Genomic DNA, 19,936 nt, shown 5'->3' on the forward strand with positions numbered 1-19,936 from the left:
TATAGATGAATGGACTCCAAACCATTTATGTCATTCTAAATCTCAAATAAATTAAGCTTAAATCAAGACTATTATCAGCATTTCTTTTTCACAGAAGGAATGCCTACATGATATACTGCAACAGATGCAAACTGTGCACTTATTCCAAACCAAATAAAAAGCACTGGACCTTATAACTGTAAAGCTAAGTTCAGGAAGGAAAACAAATGGTTGTACGGCATCTGGATCTGAGATGATTCATTTCTTACAACTCAGATAATATGCTGAGATTTTTCACATTTCACTGCAAAATATTGTACAAAGGCCCTGAGGGTGAGGTCAGCACTACTGATTCTCTAAACAGATGGAAATCACCCCGTGTATTACCCTGTGTTCTGGAGACATGGAGTTGGATTGAAGTGATAAAATCCATGTGGTCGCATTAACTCTAAAGCAGTTTATGATACGACAAAATCATAGTTCTGTCTTCAGTGGTATAAAACCACAGTAAATCCATTTGAGTTCAAATTATCCTAGGTACACATGATATACAGCACCAAGAGGGAACTGGTACAACAAGAAGTCAAGTAAGGAATTTCTCAAAAAAACCCAACAAAAACAAAACAAAGAAAGCAACAACATTTTTGAACAATTTTATTCTAAGAAAAGCTTAAAGCTTAGGTTTAGTATTCTCCTGCTCAAAATGATGGTAATTAGCAAACTGGTATGTGTGAAGAGAGAACACTTTTATTCCAGCCCATGGGGACTTGTTCATAGCAATTATTGTTATCCAGTCCCTCTTTAATGTGGATATGCACAAGCAGATGGATTACTAGGGTAGAATAATAAATAGTGTACCAAAAAATAAGTAAATTGAATTAAAGAGCTTTATCAGGAAATCAATTTCTAAGTGATAATAGCCATAACATTGTTTGGGTTTCATTAGTGATGCTACTCTGTTGATACTTGTCATGGTTTCAGCCCAGCTGGCCACTAAGCACCATGCAACCACCCACTCATTCACTCCCCTCCACACTGGCTGGTGGGGAGCAGAACAGTTTAGTACTTGAAATAAAGTAAAATATAATAGCAACAATAACAAGAAGAATAAAATTAAATAAAGAGACAAAGGAATAAGCACTCCCCCCCCCAAAAAAAAAAGACTAGTGATGCACAATACAATTCCTCACCACCTGCTGACCAATGCCCAGCCCACCCATGAGCAGCAATCAGCCCCTTACAGCTAACTGTCTCCAGTTTATATGTTGAATATGACATTCAGTGGTATGGAATACCACTTTGGCTAGTTTGGATCAACTGTTCTGGTCATGGTCTCTCACAGCTTTTTGTGCCCCTCTTCACTGGGAGAGCATGATAGACTGAAAAGTCCTTGACTTAGGGTAAGCACTAATCAGCAGCAGCTAAAACATTTTTCTCAGACTAAAGCCAAACCACAGAGCTGTATCAGCTACTAGGAAGAAAATTAACTCTATCCCAGCTGAAACTGGGACAATGTTTTATTTTGTTACGATCATGTTCTGTTATTGACAGTAGGGTAGGATCACTCGGTATGACATAAAAAGGTAAGATTAATTTACTAAGAAGGATGGGTATATGGGATGGAGAGAAATTCTGTGACATCCACACACCTCTTATTTTCACTGCTCAGCCCCCCAGCCCAGTCTAGACAAGCAGCTGGGACCCAGGAGAATTGGACACTTGCTTTTGTCCGCAGGACTGTCCAAGTCCTGGCTACACTCGGTGTCAGGGGGCCCTGGAGAGAGGAGTTTCACCCCCATATCTGAGGTGTTATTGTCTTAAGTAGCTCTTTTAAAAATTAAGTTGTTGGGAGCCAATGGCTTCACTAGCCAAGCAGACCCAGGACAATATCATTCCCTATATCTGAGGCCAAATATCGGTTGTTACTGGGGTTACTCTCACCCTCTCATCTTTCCAAATATCTTCCAAGAATGTAAAGTGATTAACAGCTCCATAATCCCTGATTTTTTTTTTCTTTCTTTCCTTCACATACCAGACTAATTTAAACATTTAGGGTTGGCAGATGCAGTCATGGTCTCATTTATCTCAATATTGTTTGTGGGTAGGCTTCACCCTGTGACAAGAAATAACTAAAAATGAGGTTTGGTGTACCTGTAAAGAAGACAAAAAACAATCTCCATGCAAACCTTTCAGACTAATAACAGATCTAACCCGGTGTTAACAGCTCGAACACCTTATGTTCCCAATTATACTTAGGTAACTTTTAGACAAAGGCAATGACAGTGAGGAAAGGTGATGTAAGATGGAGACTGCTAATTGCCTTTAATGCATTTAGCAGAATTAGAAAATATTGTTTGATGAGCAAAGAAAGTTAGCATTCAACAGCTGCCAAAAGGCTTAATGTCCAGAACAATTATAATAAGGAAATTACTCAAAGAACAAACCTAAATCACTGTCACCTTCAGAGACAGGGCATATATGCATCTTGTGAATGACAGTGTACATGGCCAGGCTGGATGAGGCCTTGGGTGGCATGTAGTGTGAGATGTCCCTGACCCTGGAAGGGGAGCTGGAACTAGATGATCTTAAGGTCCTTTCCAACCCTAACTATTCTATGATTCTATGAGAGTCACCTCCACACAACTTAGAATATATTCATCACACATCTTTCTTTCCTCCTCCCAACTCAGAGGACTCCTCTTACATACCAGTGCATGCATTAAAAAAAAAAAAAAAAAAAAAAAAAAAGTGCGTATAAGATCTTTACCTTTATTAGGTCCTGTTACTTGTGCCTGCAACAATGCAAGAAGTCCTTATGGCATTCTTTGATTTCTTATCCTTTAAAATGATATTCAGGAAACGCTAAGAGAAAAAAATGGCCGCATCATTGTAGGTGTTCTGAAAAAAATGCACAGATATAAGCTTTGGAGAGTTTGCAGCTGAAATATTCAGGTAGACATAAGTAAGATAAGCAGTATTATAGAATCCTGTTAAAAAAATACTGAAGAGGAAAAGAAATTAAAATTCTAAAAACTACCATATTCCTTCAAGTTGCCTGTTGCTTATTGTGAACATTGATACCTCAGTGAGATCATCAATGTCAGGCATTTTCAGAGGATGTAGTGAGAGGAACTGCAAAGCTCATGCTTCCTACCAAAAATCCACAAAAAAAGAAAAAGTGAATTACACTATAACATTCAGAGTCATACGAAGGGGTTGAGAAAATGAAACACCTGATGGCATATCATGCTGTGGCATTCCTTGATATCTGGGAATTGCCTTTTCTTTCACTAGGAGAGAGCCACAGATCCAACTTTTCAGCTCTTACTAACTTTAAGCTGCAAGAAAATCCTAAAAAATTAAATCTCAACCACTGATATAAGTCTGGCAAATTTATCAACTTCTTAAACAAATGGTCCAGAGGGATAATCTTAAAAAAGAAAAAAGTGGATGGGGTGATGTTCTTTAATTAAAGAAAAAGCTAATAAAATGCACAGAAGTCTCTAAGCAAGTAGCTCTTTAGGGATAATTAGTTTTATTTTCAAAAGCTAATACTATGTCTCCACTTCTAAATAACTCACTGATACCATCTGAATGGGCATCAGTTGTGCAAAATGTCAAATATGCTACTTTTTTTGACTCCAGTCCTTATCTTTAACTCCAGTACCTATGAAATATCCACTGTCAGGAAGAAATGGGACTAGTCAAATTCATCAGCCATTTTGGAAAATGCTGTCCTTTGTGCTTAACAACAATATACTTCAGCGATTTCAAGAGACAAGAGATTTTCCCTCCTTTAAGTCATTCAATTACATTTTTTTACATGAAAATTAGTCTCTTCCTATATCAAACTGGCACTTTGCTAATCAATACTGCTAATCTTGATGGGCAGGTGATGTGTGAAATTCCATGCAATGTATGTCAGACCCAATCAGCTGTCATATCCCACAATTTAAAAAATAAATAACAACAATAAAAACATTTTTGTACAGCACCTGCAACCTTTCTTTTTCCTTTTAAAAGAGGAAATATAAAATCAAATAAAAAAGAACTGACATGGCTCAAAATTAGTTGTCCCATGAATAACCTCCTTTTCAATAACTTCCATAAAAAATGAAATAGGCTTTGCATGACATAAAGCATCAGTTAATTGGATGCAAACTGAAGAAAAATCTCTGTTCCCCCTCCAGTTAACCAGTGAGTTTGATTCATAACATTTGTCTGTGCACCTGAGTAAGAAGTATAAAGTGAAAAGAAAAAGATTGAGGGCGAGGATTTTTGAGGGAGGTTCTCGGTTTGGTTTGGTTTGGTTTGGTTTGGTTTGGTTTGGTTTGGTTTGGTTTGGTTTGGTTTGGTTTGGTTTGGTTTGTGGGGTTTTTTTTGTTAGGGGAAGCCAGGTATAGCGTATAGTTAAATGGAACCGTTTATTTCTTGTAGTCTGCAATTAAAAATATTCAGATATCTTCAAGTGAGGTTGCCTACTATAGCAGTCTGCCTTATAAGAACAGTGAAGATCAGAACTTCATTTAACAATATAAGAAGTCTCAATGAATTGCTAACCTTACCAGACTTGCTGGTATTTAACATGAAACTTCATTCAGTTGCCTGATTATATATACTGCGTGCTTCCCCCCCCCCCCCCATTTAATGGAATTGGAGAGTATTTCCATGCAAATAATGACTGAAAATATACTAATGCTTGGAAATATGTTTTCACATTATTTTGCTGGCTGCCTTTAGTACACTACCAAAGTCCAGAGTAGGCTCCCTGTTAACATGCAAAACAGGAGAGAAGTTAAGAAGTGGGATCAGTGAAGCCCTTTCTCCATTAGTCTTATCCCAGTTCATCCATCATTTGTGCCTTTAATCAATTTATGCAATTAATCCACAAGGATTTCTTTACAGCATTTATTTTCCCTCCACAGAGCCAGTTTAAGAACCACTTATTGTAAGGATGAGAGAACATAGAGCTGCACTATCTTTTCAGTGTTTCAGGTGTGCCTTCCGTTTTGTTATAGATGAATCCCACTTGTCTTATTTGGAAAACTGTTGCATTTAGTACAGCACATAAATGCTGCTAAAGCCAGCATGTTTCTTTGACATCTTTTGAATTAACAGCATCAACAATCATATGTTACTGACATATAAACATATAGAAGTGTAATTCAAGTGGGGAAGATTTCATCACATTCTTAATGTGTTCCATTTAGCATGCCCTGTGTCCCAAAGCCATCTTTTAAAAAACAGCGTTTGAAGATTTAATAATATGTTTTTGTTAGAATATCTGCTCTCTCTTAGCAAAAGTATTTTCAGATTAAATAAAAGAAAAAAAATTAGTGGGTCTCCTGGGTCTTCTCCTTTTATCTTGAATTTCCTCTCTCAGACCCCAAATTTTTCCTTGTCTTTGAATGAATACTGCAGAAATAATTAGGTATCAAACCAGAAAGTAAAAAAGCCACAACAACAGAAAAGATCAAAGAAATGAGTCTGATCAATATTAAAAAAAAAGAAAAAGAAAAAGAAATGGAAAACCTATCTGGTTCCAAAATTAGCAAATTATCTCTACTTATATTGCATTCTTCAGCTGGCACATTTTTTCAACAAATAATTGGTCTAATTTCAAGCAGCCATATCTCTTAGCAGATGAATATCCAAAATCAAATTAAAATGGAAACAAGCAAACATAGAAAAAAAGGTTAAAAAAAAATACCAGAAGTCCCTGTCTGTAGATGCATGAGTAACTTAACTACAAGTACCAATAAAGACCCAAAGCACTACTTGTTTAAAAATAACTTATTACCCGAAGGCTTCCAGCATGAACCATATTGAAAAACTGCTGTAAAAAAAAAAATATTTTTGACAAAAAATAGTAAAAAAGAAGGTTCTCAATGAAAGTTGATTGCTACTTTTAAAAAGAAGGCTGGTGATCTAGGGACAAAAAAAAAAAAAAAAAAAGGTGAAAAACAAATGCTGCATCTTCCAAAAACAGTAAGACTGTTTTCCTTTGAAGAGGGGACAGCAACTCATTTCTGTTAACCTAAATAATTTTTTATTGAAAACTTAAAGATAGTGAAGATATATAATCACATTAGGCATAACCTAAGTATAAACAGTTTAAATACTAAATGTCTACAATGTTACATTGTAGTGATAGGTCTGAGCTAGAATTTTACAATCTAATTTGGACATCATATTTCCCTAAACAATCACAGAATCATAGAATGTTTTGGGTTGGTATGGACCTTAATGACCATCTAGCTTGATGGTAAATACAGTCAATACAGTGAAGTACTAGGTAAAGATCACTCAGAGAGATAGGATTATCTTGATACTGGGGTTTTTCATGACAAACTTTTTAGTTTGTCACACCAAATGCCAGAAAGTCCACACTGATCCTACATGAAAGTAGGAGGATGGCACAGGAATAGCCACATCTTATTACGACTTCGTAGGCTGGTATTTCTCAGCCTTGAATGTTTAACCCAGTGGGAAGAGAACATCAGCCTAGTGGCAGGCTGTGGAGCTATCATATCTGTTACTAGGCAATCATTTATTGTGCATGAAAAGATGGGAGTGTGAGGAAAATGTATTCACATTATACTTTTCAAGTGTTGTATATTTATTGCATTGATTACATAATGGGAGTGATTCTAAAGAGGGGAAATGTTTTGACTATATTGTGGTTTACTGGTACTTGCTAGCCTTGTGATAAAGAGTGCAAAACCCATCAGAGCAAACAAATATGTGACTGCTTAGAAATGGCAACCTGACTGCAACAGAGGGTGGTATTGTGCAATATCTTGTCTGTCAGAGAAAGGTTTATGAATAGTCACCTTGAAGACAAAGAGAGGAGCTGTCAACAATCAACTGTCAAGCATATCAAGTCTTTTATTTCTGTCCAATACATCAAATCCTGTTGATTGCAGGAATCATCACACACTTCAGCCTTTTTGGAGACTGAAAAAGATGTTAGTATAAACAATATAATCAGTGATTATAAAGCTAAAGTGGGTATTAATCAAAAGAGGAACCTGCAGTCTCTTTTCAGTTACAGAAGTAAATAATTATGGTCAAATCCTTGCTGTATGTATTGCTCTAGAAATACAAACACCCTGGGCTAACTTCTCTCATATCAATCTAAGATCAAAAAATTCTGCTGAAATATCTCTGTTCTGTTTTTACACAGCAGTGTAATAGAGTGAAAAAGCATTCCAGACTCCATGAAAATTTCAGAAGTTATAAATTCCTTCCATCTTGCTTCACATTTCAGAGACAAGTATACCCATTTCACATGGAAGCCATCATATCATTTTTGTCAAATTTGGAGTGTGAGGAAATGATAATCAGGCAGATAATATTAAATGAGTTTTAGTTTTAACTGAAGATAAAGTGTTTCCATATACTCTCCATTTCCATAGAGGAAACCTAAGGAGAAATGTTTAAGTTGTATAACTCTTAACAATATCTCCAGAAGCTGTTTGGAATGATTGATTTAGCTAAAACAATAAAGTTTTAGGCCAAATATTGCCATAAAAAATTGCTGATTGTGGATATAATTACATCTGTAAAATCTAATGAAAGATTTTCATCTAATGAAGCATTTTTCAGAACATGTCTATGTATGAAGTGTTTCCACACAATATCTTAAAAAAAAAAAAGCAAAAAAAAAAGCTGTGGAATATCATGAAAACAGCCATGAATCAGCCATGTGTTTGAAAGCAGGGCTGGGAAGTATTGGGCTGAATGACAACCCACTATAAAAAGAGGAAAACCCAGAACTAAATATTTAATAGGTACCTACTTGGTGAACAGTGCTTGAGTGCTTGAATTTGTGATATAAACAATTGTTTTAACTTTTTCTGATGCATAAAAAAACCCCAACAGAAATATTAAATAAGATACTGTTATTTTCTACTCAAGCATTTATAAAATACATTTATCTCTTAAACATTACATTTGTGATGATTGTGACCACCTGTAAGCATTTTTGCCTCTTGAAATTTTAACTGTTCCTACATATTTCTTCTTAAGAGATGGAATAGATTTAGTTTCTACATACTGAGAAATAGTTGGTTCTTATAAAAAGTTCTGGTTTACAACTTCTATGCAGCTTAAGTGGCATTAACATTACTGTATCACACTGTTAAAAATGTTGCAACTACTGATGTAAGCTTTAAAAATTGTGCTTTTCTGATAGTTCAGTCTTACAGGGATTGTAAAAGTAAGCATATTTTTCTTTTTAATAAGCATTTGTGATGAATAAATGCTGTCAAGTATCAGGAGGTAAAAGAGCATTAAATGTTCACATGTAACTAGGTCATGTAGCTGACTGAAAATCTTGAATCAACACATGAAAAATAAAATATAGAAAGTATTTCCTTACCTTGTCTCTCTACCACTATATGATTTGCATTTAAAGTGCTGACACTAATGATCTTTTAAATCAATAATTAAGAAAAATTTGAAAAAGTTACTCTATGTTTTTTTGTAACACAAGTGACTAAAAGAAATAACCATGTATATTTATATTTAATTTTAAACCTATATTAATCAAATATAAACAAATTATGTGGCCAATAAAATGAATATGAAAAGGAACTTGGCACAGAAGTTAGCATTTCTGTATATAAATAAAAGCAGGGTTGTTGCAACAAAGCAAAAGAAATTATTAAGGGTTTCTAACTGTCTCTGCAAGTTTAACAGAACATTAAAATGCATTAATCTCTGTGCATGCTAGTAATTGTGAAGTGGAAGAGGTCATAGTCCTCTATGGAGGAGGGGAGTGGGACCTGGGGAGCCGACACTGAGCCTTTGCAGCCAAGAAGACCAATGGCATCCTGGGGTGTATTAGAAGGGGGGTGGTTAGTAGCTCAAGAGAGATCCTCCTTCCCCTCTATCTGCCCTGATGAGACCGCATCTGGAATATTGTGTTCAGTTCTGGGCCCCTCAGTTCAAGAAGGACAGGGACCTGCTGGAGAGAGTCCAGAGCAGGACAACTAAGATAATTAAGGGAGTGGAGCATCTCCCTTATGAGGAAAGGCTGAGGGAGCTGGGTCTCTATAGTTTGGAGGAGACTGAGGGGTGACCTTATTAGTGTATATAAATATATAAATGGGGAGTGTCACGAGGATGGAGCCAGGCTCTTCTCAGTGGCAAACAATGATAGGACAAGGGGCAATGGGTACAAACTGGAACACAAGAGCTTCCACTTAAACTTGAGAAGAAACTTCTTCTCAGTGAGGGTGACAGAACACTGGAACAGGCTGCCCAGGGAGGTTGTGGAGTCTCCTCTGGAGACATTAAAAACCTGCCTGGACGCGTTCCTGTGTAACCTTATCTAAGTGTTCCTGCTCCAGCAGGGGGATTGGACTAGATAATCTTTTGAGGTCCCTTCCAATCTCTAGCATACTGTGATACTGTGATAGTCTGATTCCCACCCATTCCATGTGAAAGATTTAGAATCACATGCAGAAAGGCATGAAGGGAAGGGCAAAATGCGAATTCATTCTGTTAGAGGTACTGCAACTAATTGTCTTTGTAATTCAGGTGGCTAAATCTGATCTAACTTAGAAGTGTGTAAAAGAAAAAAGTAAAATATTTGAATATACATATATATTCTTGTCTGTGCATATATATGTATATAACATTGTTTCAGGGTAAAGAAAATATGTTGATCTAAAGAGTAAAAGAGAAAAGGATTAATAAAACTTTATAATGATGATGTTATGATTATTAATATTAATTTTAATACTTTACTAAGGACCATTCAACAAAATCAGAGAATCATAGATCTGTGTTCTAAGGGACCTTAAAGATCATCTTGTTCCAACACCCTTGCCACAGGAAGGGACACCTTCAATATGAAGGTAAACAAAATGATATGATAAAATATATCAAATTATTTTATATTAAATGAGACAGGCAGTGACATAATATCTGTTATTCTGAGGAGAAAACTGCAGCAGAGTTGCTGAAACAGTGATTTGACATCACAAAGCTAGTCAATGACAACAGCTAGATGAAGAACTGAATAGCCATGCACAAGGAGAAGATAATGGCAAGGCTTACCTACCCAAAAAAAAAATCAAGCAGAAAGAATAGCACACATAAGGAGTGAAAGCCATTTGAAGAAATCCCTTATTTTGAATATTAGCAAAACCTAAATTTCTATCATAAACCATCTCCAAATAGTCAACAAGACCATGGTCAGCATTTTACTCCAGATGAAATCATAAGATAATTAGACAAACAATAAGTTTTACTTTGTGTACTGTGTGCTTCTCCAAAGTACAGAGTAATTCTTTAGACAAAAATCTATTTCAGTACAGGATGCAGACGGTGTTGAAGATTTCAGTTCTCCCCAAAATCTCCTTTTTATCATAAAATTAATACAAAATTATCATTGATACATTCAGATCTTTATCTGCTTTCACCAGAAGCAAATGCTTTGACTACCTGAGTTGTTAAACTAACATTAATTTAACGCATTCTTTACATACTTCCTTCTCAGCTTCTTTTTCATTGATATTTGCTCTGAGAGTAAAAAAAAAAAAAAAAGAAAAAAAATCTCTCTTAAGTAATTCCCACATTGTCTAATGTCTCCTTATTAATCTGACTTCATCTGATCAGCTTGCAGGTTCAGCTACTGAGTTAAACATACCCTCAATGAAGCAACTGTCTTGGTCTTCAGGGCTTTATACTTGGTTTGTGCCTTACGCTTTGGCTATTCTAAGCACTACTTCTCTTATCTTGGAATTTTCATCTGAAGCCCCAGGCAGCCTTATCCTTGCTCTCCTCTGAGCCACAGTCTTCATGCTTAATCAGACAGGTGCAATCAGCCTGTGGTTTATGCAGAACATGAAGCCCATCTCAGGCCCCCTCCAAACAGCATTACACTTAAAAGATTCTGTTGTGTCAGGAAAGTAATTATGTTGTTTTGATAATTATTACAGCCATGGCCTAAATAAGCAGTATCAAAGGACCTTAGTGATGCTTCAGATCAATGACTTCACCTACCTTCAACTACTGTTCATTTGGAAATTTAGCTTAAGATAAACATTTAAGGTATTTAAAGAGTTATCATTTAACAACTACAGCTTGAAATGAGTATTGAGGAATTAACAGATTTCTTCTTGTGAGGTCTGTACGGTGTTTACTTAATTTATCAGATTGCAAAGCAGGATCTTAAGAAAAATACATCTTTTACAATGATAATTTGAAGCTTTGTAGAGAGATCATTGTGAATAAATAAGCTTGGAACTCAGAATGATCACTTCTTAGGTTTGAGATCCATTCATGTTAAAGTAAATATGTTTTATGGCTAGTAAATATTTTTTTTTTTATTTTACTGGAAACAAAATACAGTTTAACTGCTTAGGACTTCCTGCAAAACATTCAATCTTGATCTGTAGAAATATGTCTACAAGTATACACACCTACATAGAATCATAGAATAGTTAGGGTTGGAAAGGACCTTAAGATCATCTAGTTCCAACCCCCCTACCATGGGCAGGGACACCTCACACTAAACCATCTCACCCAAGGCTTATTCTTCTGGTAAACTTTCATTTGTCCTGCTTTTCCTCCCAAGGCTGCTGTGTTCTGTGATGCTCCTGGGTCAGCAGTGTGCTCTGAGAGAGGTTTCTAGTGCACTGGGAGAGTTAGACACAAATGTGCTTGTCTTTCTAGTTACCTGGAAATAACTGGAATACCAGGACTATTGTGTATCCCACCAAGAGAAATTCCACACAGAAAAACTCACTGAATATATGCACATAAAATTGGAAGTATAAGGAGTAAAATACTCCTTTTATTCTTGTATTCTTCAGACCATTGTGGATGACACACAGCTGGAAACAGTTCAGTATAACTTCAGTCAATGCGATACGTGTCCAAAGTTAGGGCAATGGGTAACTAAACAGGTACAAAGACATCAGTTAAAAAAAAAAAACAAAAATCCAGACCCCCCCATCCCTGTTCCCCCCATCCTAGTCCCCATCCGCCTCCCCAGTGCCTCTAACATTCCTATTCTAATGTGACAGTTGTAGATGCTGGATCTGTGGGGACAGGAAGTGTAAACGAAGCAAAAATTATAGTAGGCAGATTTGCATGCTCTCCCAAACCAGCATCTCCTATTATCTCTGAGATAAAGTACTTGCCTATACAAACCATTGATCTCTCCTATTAGAGTATTTCTCACATGCTTATTAATGTAAAGCCATGTCCAGACTAATTAGTTGTATGGAGGGTAAGACATAATCCATCCATATGATGAACTCTTGCTGCTTTTATTCCTGCCTATCTCTGTGACCATCTTTTGGAACAAAACCACATTTTGAGTGCCTCTGAAACAGCAAGAGATACAGCATACAGAAAGAGATTTCAGTCAGAAGATTTTGGTGAGAGAAAAATACCCTTTCTTATTGTGAAACGTTTAAAACAATGGATTTGCCACCTGTTCCAGAGTTTGATTAAAGTGACAGTGCTTAATTTTATAATGTGATAATTTCTGACCTGTGGACATAATTAATGACAATAGTCCCTTCCTGAAACCTGTATCTTGTGTTATGGAACCGACAAATGACAGGGTACAGCAAAACATAAAAAAGCCAGTTTGGCTCTTTTCATCAGGCTGGAAACCTGCAACTCAACTGTTGATTTGGAGAATAAAGAGAGGACAACAAACAAATAGTATGTGCTGTGAAATCCAATTCTTTGTGCAGAAGTAAGAATTCAACTACTGTTCTGGATTTAACTACAAACTAGTAAACAGGGCACAGGAGATGTAGAGGTATGCAGGGAAAGGAGGCACTCAAGAAAACCTCTTGTTTCCAGTATTCCCCCATAGCAATGGTGAGAATTATGTGGAATTAATTTCCCTATATTGTGTTTGTATCAGCAGAACCAAAAGAATACTTAGAATTCTGCTGAACCCTTCCTGAATGAAAACCAGATTTACCCTTACCTACTAAGTCAAAATCAGCACCTGCAGCTGATGTCAGCAGTGTTTTTCACAATAACATTCTCTAGAGAATTTGTAACAATAGACAGCTGAACACAAGGACCAGATGCTGCAAAACAGAAGATAAGAAATATAAATGTCATTTGCCTTGTTTAATATACAGTTACTTAGGTTACCAGCAAACACAGAGTTTGGTTGTTTAATTAAGAAGTTTGTGCTGATGTCACAAATTCAAGTCAGGTAAATAAATTGCCATTTAACATATGCATAAAACTTTTAATTAAACACATATAAGTAGGAAATAAAAGCAATGCAGATACAGCTACTGCAATCCACTCTGAAGCACTACTGCAGTTATTGATATCTTTTGAGATTTTAATTATTTAAAATGCTAATGAAGTAGGATATTGGCTGCCATTGTTGCTGTATCCTAGCTGCTGTAAATCTCAAAGGTCTGAAATCATATACTGGGGACACTGGTTGATATCCTACCTATCACTACCATTCAACGTATTTTCTGTGAGATTTTAAGGTTGGTTGGGATGCTACAAGCTCTTATTTCAAGTACACTTCTTGCATTTTAGGGATGAATTAATTTGTTTTGGTTTAGGTAATACTCATCCATCCTCCTTCACAATTACTACCTTCTTTCCCACCTCTGTATGCATAACCTTCTTTACTTGGAATAAGCTTAGAGTGATAATTACAGTCATTTCCTGGGGTCAGATCAATTTGTGCTTTAATACGTGCTGGGCAGATTTGGAAAAGTCAATCTTTTTTTCTTTGCCACAGTTTCAGAATAAGTAGTACAGTACAATCACCATATATGAATAGAAATTAGATGTAAATAGGCACATGGCTTTGCAAAAGTAACATAAACATGTGCTCGTGTTTTCGTGTATTTAGCATGTTTCTTCCCTCAGCCCAGGAGCTTTATCTAGAAAATGTGATTAAAAGGTGTTTGAGGAATCCTAAAATACAAAAAAATTTTCTTTCTCCCCTTTCATTTCAGAAAGTGTCACTTTGGACACACCTGAATAGCGTATGTTTTCCTGTTCTTTCCCATTGCTTACTATTTATGCTTATTGTTTTCACATTCAAGAAGACATAAGCATGTTTGAAAGAATCATGCTAAATCAGTTAACAACATTTAACCAAGTTGATTATTTATGCCAGGTATAGTCTATTATAGTTTTGGCATATGTTTTCCAGAGTCAGTAGGTCTGGTTATATTACAACCGAAACTCAAAATTTTCTAACTGACAAACTATTAATATAACACTTCATTGCGTTAATTTTATGGAAAAGATTTTCAATCTGAAATTATGCATGGCTTTAGTATTTTGCCTTAAGCCATAAAGCAAACAATGGTATGAAAGGTAATCTGGCATGTGAGAAAGCACTTTAGCTGTGCCAGGAACTATGACTTCAAATATAGTGTTTTTGGGGAAAGAAGGAATGCTTTCCATCTGAAGCATAAATTACAGATCAAATATAAAAGAGAGATGTCAGATAGCGGCATTAAGGTTTAACAAAACTTGAAATAGAAAAACTTTTAGTATAAAAAGACAATACTAATGTAACTCTTGGTTCAGCTTTCATTTTCACAGGAGGGCAAAAAAAAACAACTTTGTTTTCCTAGTTTCAATTTTCCTCTGCTGACTTACGATAGTCTCAATCCAAAATAACTGGCACCATTTACAGTTCACATTTTTATTGTTTTGGCTCCAGGAACTGGAAGATTTAAAAAAAAAAATACAACCAAACCCTAATGTTCCCTTTCTTTGAGAAAGACCTTTGAATTATACACATTGCAACAAAACCCTATCCAGCCAAAACTAACAAAAAGCATGCAGTCAGCAACTGTTCCAAGCATCTAATATATATATAAAACTATACACAAACTTACCATTTTAATTTTTTTGTGTAACTAGATATGTAATCTAAACTTACTGGTGAAGGTGGAAAGAAATAACAGAGAAGACTGCAGTAGACTCCTGAGAAATTGCTTTACTCAACTATAATGTGAAAAAGGAACTAAACCCTTTGGATTATCATAGCTATGATATGATATAGGTCAAATTTAAAAAATGCTGTAAAGACATTAAAATTTTATAGTGTAATATGTAGGACTTTTGCTCAAGAACTTCTACTTACACACAACAGTAGAAAGTAAGAATGAAAACCCAGGTTTCTGGAATTTGGGCCTGGGCGTGGGGATGCTCATGAATTTACTTGGCCTCCATGTCAGATATCAATCTAAGTTTATTACATATCTGAAAAAAACAAAAACAAAACCAAATAATTTCTGACTTTAAAACTCTATATTTAAAGAGGCACCATTTGTACCTGCAATGTGCACCTGCATTCTAGGTGTGATTGCAGCTCCATGCAGTCTTATGCCCTTGAAATACCCTCGAAGAGGTTCTCTTGTGTTCTGATAGTAGTTTCTCTACAACAACTTTGAAATAAGCATGGTCTTCATCTCCCACTAAAAATGCAGATGCACCAATTTAGTGACTCTAAAAAAAAAAGAAGGTTCATTTGACCACTATAACTCCTTATTCACTTAAAAAGTAAGGAAAGAACATTGTTCACTATTTCTAGAAGGCATTTACAGGAAAACAGGGTCTGAGACAGAAGATCGTGGGGTATGATAACGGCTGGTTTTATAGGACACCAGTCTGGACAATGGCATATGGGACAGGTTTATCTCACAGAGGCAAAAGGATGCTGGGGCACGAATTAGCAGGGCTCATTTGGAGAGCTTTAAATTAGATTCAAAGGGGGATGGGGTTGTAGCTGGGCTTGCCCCAGTGGGGCAGCACTCCAGAATTGATGAAGACTGGGAGGCCTCCTGTAATCCTAGGGTGAAATCGGTGTGCTCAGCTCACTCCCTGAAATGTCCGTACACCAATGCACGCAGCATGGGAAATAAGCAGGAGGAGCTAGAAACCTGTGTTAAGTCAGGAGATTATGACCTGGTGGCAATTACAGAGACGTGGTGGGACAGCTCACATGACTGGAATATAGTCATGGAGGGCTATGTCCTTTTCAGGAAAGACAGGCCAGCCAGGAGGGGTGGTGGGGTTGCTCTTTATGTGCGAGAGCAGCTACAATCGTTGTGGGGGATTTTAACTTCCCTGATGTTTGCTGGAAGGACTACTCGGCAACCCAGCTGCAGTCAAGGAGGTTCCTCCAGTGTATGGATGATAACTTCCTCATGCAAATGATGGATGAGCCAACCAGGAGAGGTGCGCTGCTGGATCTCATCCTCACTAACAAGGAGGGTCTGGTCGAAGCAGTGAAGGTTGAGGGCTGCCTTGGTTGCAGTGACCACAAGATGGTGGAATTCACGATCTTGTGTGGTAGGACCAGTAGAATAGCAAGTAGAATTGCAACCCTGGACTTTAGCAGGGCAAATTTTGGCCTTTTGAAGCAATAGCTAGGTATCCCATGGGCTAGGTTGCTTGAAGGTAAAGGGGCCCAATCAAGGACTGCTTTTTCCGAGCTCAAGATCAGAGCATCTCGACACATAGGAAGTCAAGGAAGAGGGCCAGGAGACCTGTGTGGCTAAATAGGGAATTGCTGGGTATGCTATTTTTGCATGTGATTTGCTGTAGGCTTTCTGTAGAACAATTAAAATTTGAAAATCTCAAGCCATATTTCATGTTATAAGTTAAAAGTATTTGTGCAGTTTCTAAAAGTTTTCCAAACATAAAGAAACACAATATAGATTGGTCAAAATTAAATTACAGTATCTTTTTAAAAAATATTTATGTCCCTTACAGTTATTTTGGGTAAACATCTGGAACCTTCTGTGAAGTTATTCTGCCTCATACATTAAAGGCATATTTTGTAATTATATAAGTAGCATGGTGAGACAATGGTATGATTATTCTGTTTTACGGAGTTACTGTTTTATAAGGTGGTGGACAATGTTTTGTTTCATTTATTTGTTCTTCATTATGAATATGGTCCCTTCTTTTTTCTTTTTTCTTTTTTTCCAAACTATGATATTGTAAAATTACTTCACAGATTAAAGAAGATTCCTCAAATGTGACATGGAAAACAAAATATATATAGGAATTAGAACATGCAGAATAAGCGATAGTTTGCAAGTGTACTTCAAATGAGCTTACCTACAGTAGTTTAGCAATAGGAGGTGGAAATCTTAATTGTTAAGAAATCATGTTCTATACCAAATTTACTGTGCTTGAAAATTCTGTTTGTCATTTGGTTGAAATAGGAGATCAGTAGGAAGCTTAAAATACCCATCATAGTATGAGCTGCTTGACATCTTTTTAGGTAGTTTATACAGACAGATAAACTAAACCTATTCTCTGAGGTTCTATGTATAGTTGAGAAGCAGGGTAAGGGACTAGCAATGAACAAATGCAATTTTTTTCCCCAGAACTGCTTGTTAGTGCAGAAAAGATCACTGGTCTTGCTGCTTGCTCATTTTCACCCCATTTTAAGAGTTTGCTGATCCTGGACTACCAGCAGAATGGTTCATATGAGCAAAGTGAGGTTGGCAAGCTAACAGTATTTGCATTCAGAACCTGGATCTCTGTTACTCATCTGCATCTGTCTTCTTTTATTATACAGGACTTCTTCTCAGCAGATGACCATCTCTTCAAGTCTAGAAAGAGTTTGAATGAATTAAAAAAATTAAATAGTAAAATTTGCAATCTTAGTATGTAAAGTGCTAACTTTAAATCGGTTTATAGTCTCTGAAAAACTCTTTAGTGTATCACAATTGCCGTGAAAAAGTATTTAGCAGGTCTTCAAATATGAACTACATTATTACCACACTTTCAAGTAATATTATAATAAAATAACATTCCAGTTATATCTTCTGATAAAATGCATATTATGTACTTGATATTTCTGATAAAATTCTACATATATAATATATCCCTGTTTAAACTAAGAAATTTGGTTTCTGCTCTAAATCAAGATAAACAATATAAAAATCTCCTGATCCATGGGACTGATCCCTCACCAATTTCCCAGACACAGCTTTTGGTATGGCTGCTCCCCCAGGCTTGCTGAGGATGTTAAGGAGGCATGTAACACAGGGCATCATAACTGGTACTTGGACTTTTTAAAGACTCAAAAAGAAGTGGGCCTGTCTTCATGAGAAAATTAGGTTCAAGTGCTAGACATCATTCCTGACATCATATCCTCATTTGCCATATTTTAAATAGCTTCTACCTCAAGAAAAAATGAGGAAGCTATATTTATGCCACAAGGTAAGGAATATCTCAACAAGAATGAATGTGCAGTTTCTTAGGGACAGGAAATTGTGATGTGCGGCACAAGACAGAATCATCTGACCAAAATAAATATGTTATGTTTTGTACTTAAGATACAAATCAGTCAACTCTTTTTTTGATAAGAATCAAATATGAAAATAAGAAAAAATATCTTTAATGAACTTTGTATATTGATGGTATAATGCTCCACATTCTGTGTCAAGATACTCATACAATATTTATTTTCTCTGTATTACCTGTAGATTTGCCAGGCTGATGGGGACTTTTTTTTTTTTTTTTTTGAGCCTGTGTGCATGTTTTATGTCATTCTTTCAACCCACTGTATGCAATCTTTAACAATTTTCACAGATATATATTACAGATATACTCAGATACATATTACAGATATACTCAATATATTAAGTGCTAAAACTGTTTGGATAGTCATAGAATCATAGAATCGTAGAATAGTTAGGGTTGGAAAGGACCTCAAGATCATCAAGCTCCAACCCCCCTGCCATGGGCAGGGACACCTCACACTAAACCATATCACCCAAGTCCTCATCCAACCTGGCCTTGGACACTGCCAGGGATGAAGCATTCACAACTTCCTTGGACAACTTATTCCAGTGCCTCACCACCCTAACAGGAAAGAATTTCCTCCTTATGTCCAATCTAAATTTCCCCTGTTTAAGTTTTACCCCATTACCCCTTGTCCTATCACTACAGCCCCTAATGAAGATTCCCTCCCCAGTATCAGTATAGGCCCCCTTAGGATACTGGAAGGCTGCTATGAGGTCTCCACGCAGCCTTCTCTTCTTCAGGATGAACAGCCCCAACTTTCTCACCCTGTCTTCATATGGGAGGTGCTTCAGTCCCCTGATCATTCTCGTGGCCCTCCTCTGGACTTGTTCCAACAGTTTCATGTCCTTTTTATGTTGAGGACACCAGAACTGTACACAGTACTCCAAGTGAGGTCTCACGAGAGCAGAATAAAGGGGCAGGATCACCTCCTTCAAACTTTTGTTCAGTCTTATCTCTAGAAGAGTTAACAATTCATAACATAGAACATTTGGTGACTAATATTAGGCTAAAATGGTAAACTAAAAAAAAAAAAAAGATCTAAGAAAAAAAAACCTAAGTGAAGAAATTTAACGAAGTTGACCACAGTCACCCTTCATACAGGGGCAGTAAGAAAAAGATGTAATGGGTCTGCTACAAAACATGGAGACAAATACTGTTAGGAATACAGAAGCAATGAAACAAGGAACAGAGGGGCATAAAATATAGCTTACCTGGGTCTAGTGACTATCTAGAGTAATACTTTTACTGATACTGAACAATATTTTCTCAGGTGGATAATATACTAAATTTTTCTACTCAGAAAAATTTAAAAAGCAAATAAAATGCTGGAATTGCCTTCCTTTTGTCCACATTTGAAAAACACCCAGATCACCAGTCTGTGGCCAGATACAACTGTAAGCATAAAGCATATGTCTAAGTAAAACATGCTGCAATTGCTAATAAAACTGAACTCGGGTTCCCTGTAAATGAAATTAGAGGAATCGACTTCCAAAAAAAGAGTATTATGTGAGAATTTCTAGTACTTGGGTCAGCTTCAATGGCTTACTTTGGCTTTGTTTTTAGGTACTTTTTTCAAACTGTCATATATGGCAAGCTAATCAGTGCCTGTAAGTTCACAGAGAAAGAGTTTTGAACTCTTATAAAGTGCAGTAGG

General features: G+C 36.4%; 1 protein-coding gene across 2 annotated transcripts in view; it reads left to right on the forward strand.

Annotated features, from left to right (window-relative positions):
- The window catches only part of CDH9 (cadherin 9), a 92,496-nt gene that overhangs the window by 29,848 nt on the left and 42,712 nt on the right, over positions 1–19,936 (forward strand). The window lies entirely within an intron of this gene.

Source organism: Neopsephotus bourkii, unplaced genomic scaffold (genome assembly GCF_033783945.1).
Source record: "Neopsephotus bourkii isolate Nb327-2 ecotype Australia unplaced genomic scaffold, CSIRO-AGI_Nbou_v1 NB_272, whole genome shotgun sequence".
NCBI lineage: Eukaryota > Metazoa > Chordata > Aves > Psittaciformes > Psittacidae > Neopsephotus > Neopsephotus bourkii.